The 13,642-nt window shown below is 46.6% G+C and overlaps 1 long non-coding RNA gene and 3 other non-coding genes across 4 annotated transcripts; 3 read left to right on the top strand and 1 right to left on the bottom strand.

Annotated features, from left to right (window-relative positions):
- Window positions 1-2,007: 2,007 nt before the first annotated feature.
- trnan-guu lies at window positions 2,008-2,081 on the top strand. Its single transcript has one exon. It is a non-coding gene; the product is annotated as a tRNA-Asn (tRNA).
- Window positions 2,082-2,411: 330 nt separating this feature from the next.
- Window positions 2,412-2,485, top strand: trnat-agu. Its single transcript has one exon. It is a non-coding gene; the product is annotated as a tRNA-Thr (tRNA).
- Window positions 2,486-2,619: 134 nt separating this feature from the next.
- Window positions 2,620-2,693, top strand: trnan-guu. The gene has a single exon. It is a non-coding gene; the product is annotated as a tRNA-Asn (tRNA).
- A 7,877-nt stretch (window positions 2,694-10,570) lies between these two features.
- Window positions 10,571-11,094, bottom strand: LOC119025247. Its single transcript, XR_005076750.1, has 2 exons — window positions 11,059-11,094; window positions 10,571-10,959 (listed from the first exon to the last, which is right to left on the bottom strand). It is a non-coding gene; the product is annotated as an uncharacterized LOC119025247 (long non-coding RNA).
- Window positions 11,095-13,642: the final 2,548 nt, after the last annotated feature.

The raw sequence follows: 13,642 nt of genomic DNA, 5'->3' as shown, positions 1-13,642 counted from the left end.
AACACACAGTCTGTGTTCACTGGAGCTGTGAAGACACTCAGGGAGCTCAAATCAAGGTATCCAGGTGCATCATGGGAAATGTAGTATGTGTGTTCTCGGACTAAAAGTCATGAGATCATCTCAGATTCGGACCGTTCTGCTTCGTTTCCTGTTTGAGAGACTGATGTTGTTTTTAGTGAAACACATCCTCTAATAAAAGTGAAGCATTAACCTGCCAGTGTTCCATTTCACTGAGTAAAATGGTTTTACTTCAATAAACAAACATTTTTCACAGTGTTTTTTCTTTTCTTCCATACTCAAGATGAGAAGCTACAAGTATGGTACAACTTTATGCAACAACAAGCACAACCATTTAGCCTTTAGCTGTTAGCAACAAGCTAACATTTAGTTAGAACCAACTAAATCCTGGTGTTGGTTCGGACGGAGAGGATAAAGTCGGCACTGTTTCGACTTTTCTGCAGATTGGATTTTTATTTTGTGAATAGCTGATTTTGTACACGGATCCTGTTAGCTCCTCATTCTGAGACTAAACGTGTACGAATATAAAGAAAAGAAATAACTAGAGATGAACACCTTATTTTAATTCTACACATGCTGTTTTACTTTTGGTTCACAGACCTGAAGGTCTAGAAACTGATTTCAAAAGAAGAGAGCAAAGAGAAGTCAATAAAAAATAGTTTTACAGGGTTACTTTTGCTAATTTCATATCTCATTACATACATTGTTACCCCATCAAACCTTTAATTGGTTTAAATTCTCAGATCAGAGCTGATGTTACAGGCTGAATTGTTCTGTGTTTTTAATCGTCTTGTCTGATTGTTGTTGCTAATTTCACTGTAACTTTTCAAACTTTTCCCCACCTGTCAGTTGTTGGATCTGACACCCACCATGTTACACTCATGTTGTTAGACATCAGTGTTGATTAATGTGCCCTGCCCTGATCAATAAACTGATAGAGGGCATCAAATACATGAGGAAAGGAGTGTGTGGGAGGAGGAGTGAGAGCAGAGAGGTGTTGGTGGCGGCTGAGTTCCTTTGCTGATCCATTTCTGTCTCTGTGTTTCGGGGGTTTTGCAACAGTCTCAGCTGGCCGGCTCGGGTGTCAACAGAGAGGACAGCTGCAGGACACTCAGGAGACTCTGGTAAACCTGGAACACACGTCCATGAAGCCGGGAGGTGTGTTCAGACCAGCAGCGCCCTCTACCATCACTAACAGGTACTAAACACACACACTGCTGCACGAAGACAACAGAAACTAACAACAGTCCTGCTGATGTAAAGACATTTGAAAGGTTTCATTGTCTGAAGTGAATCTCTTCATTAAATGCAAATGTATCATAAAATTGTCAGGAAAACTAATGCTGTCACATTTAACACCATTCAAGGCTTTAAAGGTTAGCTAGTCCCGCCCCCGATGTGCCGCTGTTAACCTGTCAGTCTTTATGATGGAGGCTGGGACATGAAGAGTTTGTAGTGAAATCAGCAGTAGATTTAAAATCAATTTGAAAATATTGTAACAAAGATCAAAAGGTCTCAGATCAGCACAAGAAGTAACTTGGTTACATTTGATGGTTCAGACACACTTTCTTGTTTTGTTTTTTCTGTCCCTGTCGTCAAACACATTTGTTTTGATTGGGTGTGATGATGTTCATGCTTCATGTAAGACTCTGTGAGAGGACTGAAAGTGATTTAGTGGCTTAGTTGGTCAAAGTGCCTGTTTAGCAAAATACAACCGATGAAGAAAGTCCTCTGGAAGAACACGGACATTAAAAACAGAGACGTGATTGATAAGAAAACAAACTGATGTTTTGTGTTTTTGTCTTGGAAAGAACAATGAATGGTGTTTTTTCTTTGACAGGTAGTTTGTTGGCACTCTACTAGACTGTGGGATCATTCCAGTTAGAGGAGATTCTTTGATGACATCAGTAGAACATGTTGTCTGATCATAGCAGAACCGATTTCAGAAGAAGACGAGCCACGATCAATCGAGTGCATCAACCAGAATGTGTCTCTGTGGCGCAATCGGCCAGCGCGCTCGGCTGTTAACCGAGAGGATGGTGGTTCGAGCCCACCCAGGGATGAGGACTCTTTGTTCCTGTCCAAACACACTGACAGGCAACTATCTGAAGTTAGCTGTCCATCTTGAAGTCGAGCAGGACTCTTGTCCAAAGACTGAGATCCTTGATGTCTCTTTACTTGACAGGGAATTTCACCTTTTGCTCTCCAGAGCCCTGAAAGGTTTTTCCCCCACTGGATGCCAGTGTCCAGCTGAAGGTCTGTCTGCTGAGTCGAGATCTGGACAAACTGCTCTGATCAAAAAGCTCATCTATGATCTCTCACCAAACACATTTGTTTTGATCTGGTGTGATTTCATGCTTCATGTAAGACTCTGTGAGAGGACTGAACGTGAGGGCGCCGTGGCTTAGTTGGTCAAAGTGCCTGTCTAGTAAACAGGAGATCCTGGGTTCAAATCCCAGCGGTGCCTTGCTTGGCTTTTTTCAAAGAGGTTAGCAGAGGAATAAAACCTCTATTATCTGATGTGCATTCAATGCAACTTTGTGCAAAATGCAACCTTGACAAAGACGAGCCACGATCTGTCGAGTGCATCAACCAGAATGTGTCTCTGTGGCGCAATCGGCCAGCGCGCTCGGCTGTTAACCGAGAGGATGGTGGTTCGAGCCCACCCAGGGACGAGGACTCTTTGTTCCTGTCCAAACACACTGATAGGCAACTATCTGAACATAGCTGTCCATCTTGAAGTCGAGCAGGACTCTTGTCCAATGACCCAGTGCCATAATGTTCCTTGACTTCACAGGGAGTTTCTGTTGTTGCTCTCCAGAGCCCTGAAAGTCTTTTCCCCCACTGCATGCCAGTCTATGAAACACACCGGCCCGACCGTTGGCCCTCTGAAGCATTTGGGGCGACTCGGGCGAGGTCGGACAGGAACAAATCTGTTCAGTGTGTTCAGCTGCGGGAGGCGATATGTTTCAGTGCAACGCTTCTGCTGAACGGGTCAGACGAGAGGCAACAGAGAGGTCGGATTAATTCAGCTGGCTGTTGGTTTGAGTCTGGACGGTGTGTGGCGGCCTTCAGAGTCCTGCTGCTGAGTCCAGATCATCTTCTAGAAAAACATCTTCTAGAAATTTTTTTTTTTTTTTCTCCAGAATTTCAGGTTTCTTATTTTTTTTGGAAGAATAAAGTCTGACCAAAAATTCAAATTTTCTTTTTTATAGATTTCCTTTTGAAGCGTGAAACTGGTGGCGAGACATCTTATAGACACGAGGTTGAATTAAAATTTCTAACATTTCTCCTGAAATTTCTTTAAAAACAAAACAAACAAAAAACAAAAAACAAAAAACAGGAGAGAAGGGAAAATATGAAACATTTCTTTTTCTGTTTAGTTTTTATTTAGTTTTTTTTAGGCAGAAAAACATGACAGTATTATAACATTTACTAAGAGAGTTCATTAATAATAATAATAATAATAATAATATGTATTATTATTATTATTATTATTATTATTATTATTAATGAACTCTCTTAGTAAATGTTATAATACTGTGTATATGTTTCTCTGACAAACAAACTTCATGTACATATTAAACATCACAGATGAAACTGAAATTGGAATCAGGTGTTCCAATCACTGCCATGGCCACAGGTGTATAAAAGCAGCACCTGGGCATGCAGACTGTTTCTACAAACGTGTGAAAGAATGTGTCGCTCTCAGGAGCTCAGTGAGTTCCAGTGTGGTGCTGTGATAGGAAGCTACCTGTGTAACAAGTCCGGGTGAAAAGTTTCCTCACTCCCAAATATTCTGCTGTCAGCTGTCAGTGGTATTATAACAAAGTGGAAGCGATTGGGAACGACAGCGACTCAGCCATGAAGTGGCGTAAAATGACGGAGCGGGTCAGCAGATGCTGAGACACAAAGTGCTCAGATGTCACCAACTTTCTGTAGAATCAATCACTTCAGACCTCCGAACTTCATGTGGCCTTCAGATTAGCTCAGAGTGTAGAGAGCTTCATGGAATGTGTTTCCATGGCCGAGCAGCTGCATCCAACATAGCCAGACATCTGCAAGTGCAATGCAAAGTGTTGGATGCAGTGATGGACGAGTCGGGGTTTGGTTCTGCATAGAACACCTTTGGGATGAAGAGCCAGGCCTTCCCGTCCAACATCAGTGTGTGACCTCACAAATATGATTCTGGAGGAATGGTCAAAAATGACCATAAACAACTAAACTTTGTGGAAAGATTTCACAGAAGAGTTGAAGCTGTTATAGCTGCAAAGGGACCAACGTCACATTAAACCCTGTGGATGAAGAGTGTGATGTCACTGAGTCACAGCAGGTGAGAGAATACCTTCAGCAGTTTAACTGTAGTGATGCAGTTTGTCCAGCAGGGGGCAGAGCAGCACTGTGGATGTTACCAGACTACAGAGCTGTCTGTTAACCGATTCTATTGATTAGGGTTATAAAATAAAATGGAGGTCGGACAGTGATGTCAGTGTGATGTCACAGGCGTCTCTGTCTGTCAGCAGGAAGTCAAACTCTTCATTTGTCAAATCAAACGAATTCACTCGTTTTTCATTTCAACATCCTCAAACTGGAAAATTAACTTTTGGCTTTGATCCTGACGAGGACTGAAGATAACTCTCCTCCTCCTCCTCCTGCTCCTCCTCCTCCTGCTCCTCCTCCTCCTCCTCCTGCTCACCTCCTCCTCCTCCTCCTGCTCCTCCTCCTCCTCCTCCTGCTCACCTCCTCCTGCTCCTCCTCCTCCTCCTCCTGCTCCTCCTCCTCCTCCTCCTGCTCACCTCCTCCTCCTGCTCACCTCCTCCTCCTCCTCCTGCTCCTCCTCCTCCTCCTCCTGCTCACCTCCTCCTCCTCCTGCTCCTGTTCACCTCCTCCTCCTCCTCCTCCTCCTGCTCACCTCCTCCTCCTGCTCACCTCCTCCTCCTCCTCCTCCTCCTGCTCCTCCTCCTGCTCCTCCTCCTCCTCCTGCTCCTCCTCCTGCTCCTCCTCCTCCTGCTCACCTCCTGCTCCTCCTCCTCCTGCTCCTTCTGCTCCTCCTCCTCCTCCTCCTCCTCCTCCTGCTCACCTCCTCGACCTCCTCCTCCACCTCCTCCTCCTCCTGCTCACCTCCTCCTGCTCCTCCTCCTCCTCCTCCTGCTCCTGCTCACCTCCTCCTGCTCCTCCTCCTCCTCCTGTTCACCTCCTCCTCCTCCTCCTCCTGCTCCTTCTGCTCCTCCTCCTCCTCCTGCTCCTTCTGCTCCTCCTCCTCCTCCTCCTCCTGCTCCTGTTCACCTCCTCCTCCTGCTCTTTCTGCTCCTCCTCCTCCTGCTCCTCCTGCTCACCTCCTCCTCCTGCTCCTTCTGCTCCTCCTCCTCCTCCTCCTCCTGCTCACCTCCTCCTCCTCCTGCTCCTTCTGCTCCTCCTCCTCCTCCTCCTCCTGTTCACCTCCTCCTCCTCCTGCTCCTTCTGCTCCTCCTCCTCCTCCTCCTCCATCATCACCATCAGAGATGAGGAGTTTGTCCCCACATGATTTTCCAGCTGGTATCGGACCTCTCTCAGACGGGTCGGTCCGGCCCGGTGTTGCTGAGTGAGTTCCAGTCACAGTGAATCTTTATGCTGCAGCATCTGATGTTATTTAAATAATTTGTGCATAATTTAACATTACGAAGTCTCTTTTCCTGTTTCAGCTTCTCTTTACTATAAAGAAAGAAGAAATAAAGAAATGTGAACATGTGACAGCAGAATCATTTCCCGGGTCAGAACGTGGCTGTTATTAATCTAATTTAAAGTCCGGTTCATGGAGAACACTGTGCTGAAACAGAACCGGAGTGGAGGACGAGGCTCGAAGATGAAGGTTGTTACTAAAGCGTAAAAGACAAACTGTCGTTTTACAAAAGTTGTTTTTAAAATTTCAGATTTCACGTTTTTTTTTTTCCAGCAAGAAAACATTGGTACGACTGAACGTAGTCTGCTTTGTGATGTCACGTGTTGATGGTTCTGTGAGGACACGGACCGTCTGTGGTCCAGGACCAGAACACAGTTCAAACATGAAGTAACGATCTGAATGTTTGTTCTGGAGGCTGGGTTCTGCTCTCAGCTGGGCCGGGCCGAACATCAGGATCAACATTTTAATGCTGTGAGTCGTGTTAGTAACGGCCAATCAGAAGTCAGCTAGCAAACTGAAGCTAACGCTAACATCGACCTGCTGCGTTCACTGACCTGTTTCTTTAAGCTTCAGACCAACCAATCAGATCGCTTCATCGGACCAAATCTTTATATGGAGCGACGACCGTCTGATCAGTGAGGGGAAGTAAAGCGAGCTGAAGGTTCTGATCCACTGACACACTGTGAGGTTCATGATGTCATCTTCAGAATGGTAATAATAATAATAATAATAATAATCTTTCTGGTTTTAATTCAGTTAAATGTTCTAACTCTGTTTCTTTCTCCGTCTGAGACGTGTCTTTATTTTCCAGGTGGTTTGAGACGATCTGAACAAATGAAAGTGAAACTTCATCTCGTTGTGAGAAATCATGACGAGCGCCGGTCGGTTTGAGTCTCTGGAGCTGCTGATGTTCACAGAGACACAAACAGAGAGAAGAGACAGAAAGTGATGAGTGGTTTGGTGGGGGAGAGATGGGAGGAGGGGAGTGTGTCTCTAAAATGAGCTTTCATGGTTTTTAATGAAGCTCGGAGGACTTAATCAAAGCCCTCTGAGCCCCCCGAGTGTCAGGCTCTCTGTCCAACACTTCATTATTGCAGAGCGACAGTTTGAGGCTGGGTCACAGCCACGCTCTCCTCCTCTGGATGCAAATCTTCCACTCGTTCTGCTTCATTTTGGGGTAAAAGTGGAGCTGAGAGCTGCAGGACTCTGTGTGTGTGTCAGGTGTCTGTTCACACCTGTTGTTCAGGTGTCTGTTCACACCTGTTGTTCAGCTCCTCTGCACCAAACTCCAGTCAAAAAAATAACAATTCTGTGCTGAGCGGAGCTGATTTACGGTCGAGAGAGCGACAGTTCTGATAATTGTCAGCAGATATTAAACAGTCACGCTTCGTTTTCAGCTTCAGTCGAAGGTTTTAAGTCGTCTCCATGGTAACCAGAGACTTCCTGCTGTTTTGACGTCTCTCTGTCTCCTTTAGTGGAGCGTGACCTGCAGACTGTTTCAAACACACAGTCACGCTGTACGTGAGGATGGTGGTTTCACCCTGTGGAGACTGTTGGACTGAAACTAAACCTCATGAGTGACAGCACGACCACGCTGTGTGACGGCAGGTAACGAGGTCACGACGGTCCTGCAGGTGTGCGACTGTTTGCCTCCTTAGTTACTGTTGCTACCCAGTCAGTCTGCACGCTGTCGATCACTGAACGTTTAACTCGGCTTCAGTACGACCTCACATACAGTCTTCACTCTGCTGCTGAAAAACATCTTCTACTGTTAGAAATCCAAACACACACACACACACACACACACACACTGCTGTAATCCCTGACTCAGGTCTGCTGTCAGCTGTCCGGCAGATTGACTGGGGTCAGACTCGGTGTTTTTCGGGGATGGAGGTCGAACTCTCTGCTGTCCTGAGATCAGCAGTCTGCAGGTCCCACATGAGGCGGCAGGAAGTGACCTCAGCGACTGGCCCCGGTCCACTCTGCTGTCCAGACCAGGCTAAAGGGCCATATGGCTAAACCTCTGTCCCCCGAGTCCTGCTCCATCATCCATCCATCCATCCATCCATCCGTCCGTCAGCTCTCCTCCATATTCACCAGCCTGCACAGGAGGCCAACGGACTCATCTCAGATTTATGAGCCCCCCTCCTGAACTGGAACATCCCCCCCGGCTGCGACACGAGCGGCGTGTTTGTCTGTTTGCTTTATCGTGCCAGGTTCCTCAATTAGTCCAAAGATCCCTGATGGTACTGTGGCCTCGGAGGGAGGCTGCCGGGAGAATCTGTCCTGCTGCTCCGCTTCTCGCTCTGCAGCCTCATTATCATCCTGAGTGCCGCTGCATGCTGCTCCACGATGCACTGACAGAAACACAGGACGTAACGGACCGGCCGGGTCGCTCACAGAGAACAGGATAGAAACTACAGACGGGCCGTGACTCACAGCAGGAGTCAGGTTCTGCTCAGGTGCTGTTGGAGCCCGACAGTGTTGACGGAGACATTTAAAGCTGTGAAAGTCTGAAATCAGTGAGAGTCGATGACAGAGTTCATATTATAATAAAGATAAATGAATACAGTACAGAGCTGTCACACATCAGCTGATCATCCGTTCAGAACCAGAATTCTCTAGTTCACACAGAACGATCCAGGACAAACTAACCCTAACCCTCAGACGGATGTTTGACGAGTCAAAGAAACAAAAGCAGTGAAGAAATATTTCACAGAACAGAGAAACATTTGGGTTTAAACCTTCGTCAATTTTCCTCATCCGTCAAAAAACCATCATCTCAGATAAATCTGACGACTGCAGCCGTCTGCAGGCCCGTCGGCCAGTAGGTGGCGATGAAGTCTTCACCAGAGACACGTCAGCACCCGGAGAAGAGCAATGTGAGCTTTTAGCGTGAGACAAACAGCAGAAGCCGATCACCAGCTGAGGGTCGGCTGAGCAGACGGACGAGTCGAGGTGAGTTCTCGTGTTTCAGATCCGTCAGCGCTGCGTGTGACTGCAGGCTAACGCTCGCCTCGTCTCGCTCTCTGCGCCGCTTCATTTCATCTCTGATTGATTTTCCAACGCTCCTGGAACTCCTTCAACGTAGATTTTTTATCTGATCATCGAGGTGATGCTGCCCGTCACTTCTTCTAGCACGCAGCTTTAATGCTAACATGCTAGCTGTGTTCTTCAGAGTGCAGCGCTGTAAGTGACATTAGCCAATGCTATGCTAACAAAGTGAGACTGACCCAACAAGTTTTCTCTCCGTGTCATCATTAGTTAAAACATCGAAACCGACCCGAACAGAACCACGACACAGATTGTCTTCTGTGGTATCAGTGAGATTCTGATCGGACCTGCAGGACCGCCCTGTGTTTGACCTTTGACAGGCTTCGCTGTGAAGCCGCCGAGTTGATGAAGAAAAAGGTGAAGCTGAAATTCTGTTTTTTCCTGGACAGCCAGATAATCAACCTGCAGCTCGGATCAGTCGTTAATCCCACTGAGGAAAATCTTTAATTCGTCCTCGCAGCCCAAATTTTCCAGTAAGTGTTTTTTAATCTGAATGTGAACAGATGTCGGTCTGCTGCTGTTCAGGAGCTCTTTGACTCAGACACACAGAGAGGCTGATGAACAACATGTGGACCGGCAGCTTCACACCAGAGACCCCGACAACGTCACCGACAACACGACAACGTCACCGACAACGTCACCGACAACACCGACAACGTCACCGACAACACCGACAATGTCACCGACAACACCGACAACACGACGTCACCGACAACACCGACAACGTCACCGACAACACGACAACGTCACTGACAACACTGACAACACGACAACGTCACCGACAACACCGACAACGTCACTGACAACACCGACAACGTCACCGACAACACTGACAACACGACAACGTCACCGACAACACCGACAACGTCACCGACAACACGACAACGTCACCGACAACACCGACAACACCGACAACGTCACCGACAACACGACAACGTCACCGACAACACCGACAACGTCACCGACAACACCGACAACACGACAACGTCACCGACAACACGACAACGTCACTGACAACACCGACAACGTCACCGACAACACCGACAACACGACAACGTCACCGACAACACGACAACGTCACCGACAACACCGACAACACGACGTCACCGACAACACGACGTCACTGACAACACCGACAACGTCACCGACAACACCGACAACACGACAACGTCACCGACAACACCGACAACACGACAACGTCACCGACAACACGACAACGTCACCGACAACACCGACAACGTCACCGACAACACGACAACGTCACCGACAACACCGACAACACGACAACGTCACCGACAACACCGACAACACGACAACGTCACCGACAACACCGACAACACGACAACGTCACCGACAACGTCACTGACAACACCGACAACACGACAACGTCACCGACAACACGACAACACGACAACGTCACCGACAACACCGACAACGTCACCGACAACACCGACAACACGACAACGTCACCGACAACACCGACACAGACTGGACGTCACAAAGAGCTCTGAGTCTGCAGGAGAACGTGACGTCTTTACATCCACAGAACTGATGATCAACACTCATCTCAATATCAATATCAAGGTGTGAAAAATATTGTGATATTTGATTTTGTCATCCATCCAGAACATTTTAAAATATCAAGAGTTATATGGTGTAAAACATGGCAGTGTTATATGATACACACACATATTATATAATATATACCATCTGAAAATGTAATGTTGCTTAATATAACAAAAAATGTGATTTCATCAGTAGATTTACATATTCAGCAGTACAGTAAGTACAGTAAGAGAGAAACAAAAACAAACGTATGTCAGAAGTAACTTCACATCATGAAGACTGTTGTTGTTTTATTTAGCTCAGTTTAAATATATATAACTAATAATATACCTGACAAGGTGATTTACATGACGAAAGTCAAAATAATTCAGAAGAAGTTGAGACTTTCTTGTTTTTACCGAAGCTCACAGCTTCACCTGTCGGAGCTCCAGGTTCCTGCAGAAGGACTCGATGTGAACATCAGTGTGGGTCGTTGTCGGGTCGGGCTGCCGCTCACAGCTGGTACTGTGACCGGACGTCGTACCAGCGACTGATTCTGTCACTGTGTTCACTTTAAATTCTGTTGGAACTGTTAGCTGTTAGCTCAGCAGAGCTACCTGATGCTAACACTGTTAGCTCAGCAGAGCTACCTGATGCTAACACTGTTAGCTCAGCAGAGCTACCTGATGCTAACACTGTTAGCTCAGCAGAGCTACCTGATGCTAACACTGTTAGCTCAGCAGAGCTACCTGATGCTAACACTGTTAGCTCAGCAGAGCTACCTGATGCTAACACTGTTAGCTGTCAGCTCAGCCGAGTTGTTTTATTAATGAGGGAGTAAGAGAGAGTAAGGCGGAGTTATGGAGGTGTCTGACTGTCATGTTAACATGGTGGAGGTGGAGGTGCAGGCGGCCTGGTGGCTCCACATTCCTCAGAGCTTCACCTCCAGCAGCAGAAGGTCAGGCTCCTCCGCTCCCTCCCTGAACGTGACGCTCCATCTGCTCCCAACTGCCGGCGTTTGGCACCGGACTCGTTCATCTGCCACCTGCGCCGGCTGCCAGCTCGCCGTACACGCAGACATCTGCTGCCGCGGCGCTGGAGGGGCTCGCTCCGTCAGCACCACAACACACAGACGGACAAACAACGTCCCCAACGACCTGCTGCCGTCAGGGTGGAGCGCTTCACCTGCACACATGAAGTCGCTCCGTGTTTGGCAGAGAGCTGCTGCAGACGGAGACGCCGAGCTCGAGCTAAACGAGCGGAAGTAAGATCGTTTGAGCTGCGGAGGATGAAAACAAGATGTCTGACAGAGTGAGGATGATGATGATGATGATGATGAGGCTCGTCTTCGTCTCTGGTCTGAACTCTGACTCTGTGTCGGCTGGTTAAACATCTCCGGATGTAATTTAGTGATTTTAAAGTGAAACAGACACTTTATAGCCACCATCAGTCACACATAGTGACTTTACATTAAATCATTTATTTATATTACTTAAGTTTTTTTTTTTTTTCTATCACTGGTGGTTATTATAAAGTGCAGTCACTCTGTATTTAGTGGATCTGTTTCTAATTAATGTTCTGGTTCTGGTTCTGAGTGTCCTCAGTTGGACCTCAGAGGGACGTCAGGCTGAACGTCTCGCCTCTGCTGGACAGCTAACCAGCTAACGTTAGCTCGTTAGTTAGCTACGAGCTACGGAGACTTCACGTATTTAATTAGATCACCTGGGTTTGAATGTTTAGTCATCAACTGACTGACACAGTCTGAAGATAAAACTCATTCATTTGGCTTTTAATTAAACTGCAGTTTTATTCTATATGTGTGTTCTGTCAACACTGTGTTGTTATTATTATTATTATTATTATTATTATTCCTGCTGCTGGCTTGAACTTTCTTTCCTTCTTTCTGTGTTTGTTCTGTTCGTCTATGTGAAGCTCGTCTTTGTTCGAGAGGTGACGTATCAATAAAGTTCTGATGGGCTGAGGTGATGATGATCTTCACCTGAGTGTCTCCTGACAACATGTAACATCCAGCTCTGCACATTAACTGAAGGAAACGGAGTCACACATGAAGTCGGATCCAAACGATCCAAACAGGAAACTGTGAGCAGAGAAATATGAATGTGGCACAGAGGACATGATTCATTCATTAGTTTTGCCGTTGGTGGCGACATATTGTTGATGCCCCTCAGCCGCTCGCTGAGGACAGATGGTGGAGACACTGTCATTAATTTAAAACAGGCACAATGTTGAACACTGAATCTGCTGAATCACTGCAGACAAACAACACAGGCTTTTATTCTGAAAGTCTTAACGATCTGCTCCAAAACAAAAGAACAGAAAAGAATGATTCTGTTTGAACGGGTCCGAATGGGTCAGCACGTCACCGTGAAAGAGTTCTGTCAGACTCATCAGAGCCGGAGAAGGATTCAATGTGTTCCTGTCACATTACATGAAGACAGACCGGGTTCAGGACCGGGTTTCAACATGTCCCCCCAGTCCGTCCTCCAGGAGACGTTCAGGTGCTGTAGAGCAGAAGTTCTGGTCCAGCTTGTTTCCTCCAGCACAGTAACAGAGTTCAGGCTCTGACATGGACTCAGAGTATCAGAGTAAAAAGTCTCCCTCTGAAGGACATTTGTGCTCAAAGCTAACTGAAGCTCACGTCATATTAATAGAATTCAAAGACTATTAAAGTTAAAGGTAGAATCAGTAGGATTTGTCCCAGCTGTTCCTGAACGCACCACAAAGACAGTTGATTGTTGAGTCTCATTCCCAGGACGTCAAATAGACACATGTTGGGTTGGTAAAGCGTCCCGAGCAGCAACAGAGAGAGAAAATCAGAAACTCTCTGCAGATACGAGACACTAACACGCCTTTTCTCCACATTCCAGCCTCCCTCTCTGTCTGTTTACGGCTTCTTACGGCTTTTACGTCTTTGTCTCGTCTCGCTGCGTCTGATTGGTCCACATCAGTCTGCTGATGTTGGGAGTGGAGTCTCTGAATTTGATCCTCAGAGGAGTCTGAACATTAGTCCCACTGATTTATGGTCTGTGATGACAACCGGCCATTAACGGTCCCTGCTGAGCTGCTGCACCACAACCAACACACACACACACACACACACACACACACACGCACACACACACTGGCTTTAACAGGAAGTGACCTGGAGGACACACGACTACTACACACCAACACATCCGTCAGTGTCGATGGATCTCAGATTGATTGTTTTCTGACCTCACTGAGGAAACTCACCATTTTCTTGTTTTTTTTTTGTTTTTTTTTTTAAGTTTCTACAATTAAAAACATATTTAGTTTGTTTAGTTAGTTGAGTCCAGTTTCAAATTCACACTCACACAAACTCAA

Source organism: Acanthopagrus latus, chromosome 9, assembly GCF_904848185.1.
Source record: "Acanthopagrus latus isolate v.2019 chromosome 9, fAcaLat1.1, whole genome shotgun sequence".
Taxonomy (NCBI): domain Eukaryota; kingdom Metazoa; phylum Chordata; class Actinopteri; order Spariformes; family Sparidae; genus Acanthopagrus; species Acanthopagrus latus.
This window is presented reverse-complemented; position numbering and strand designations above follow the sequence as displayed.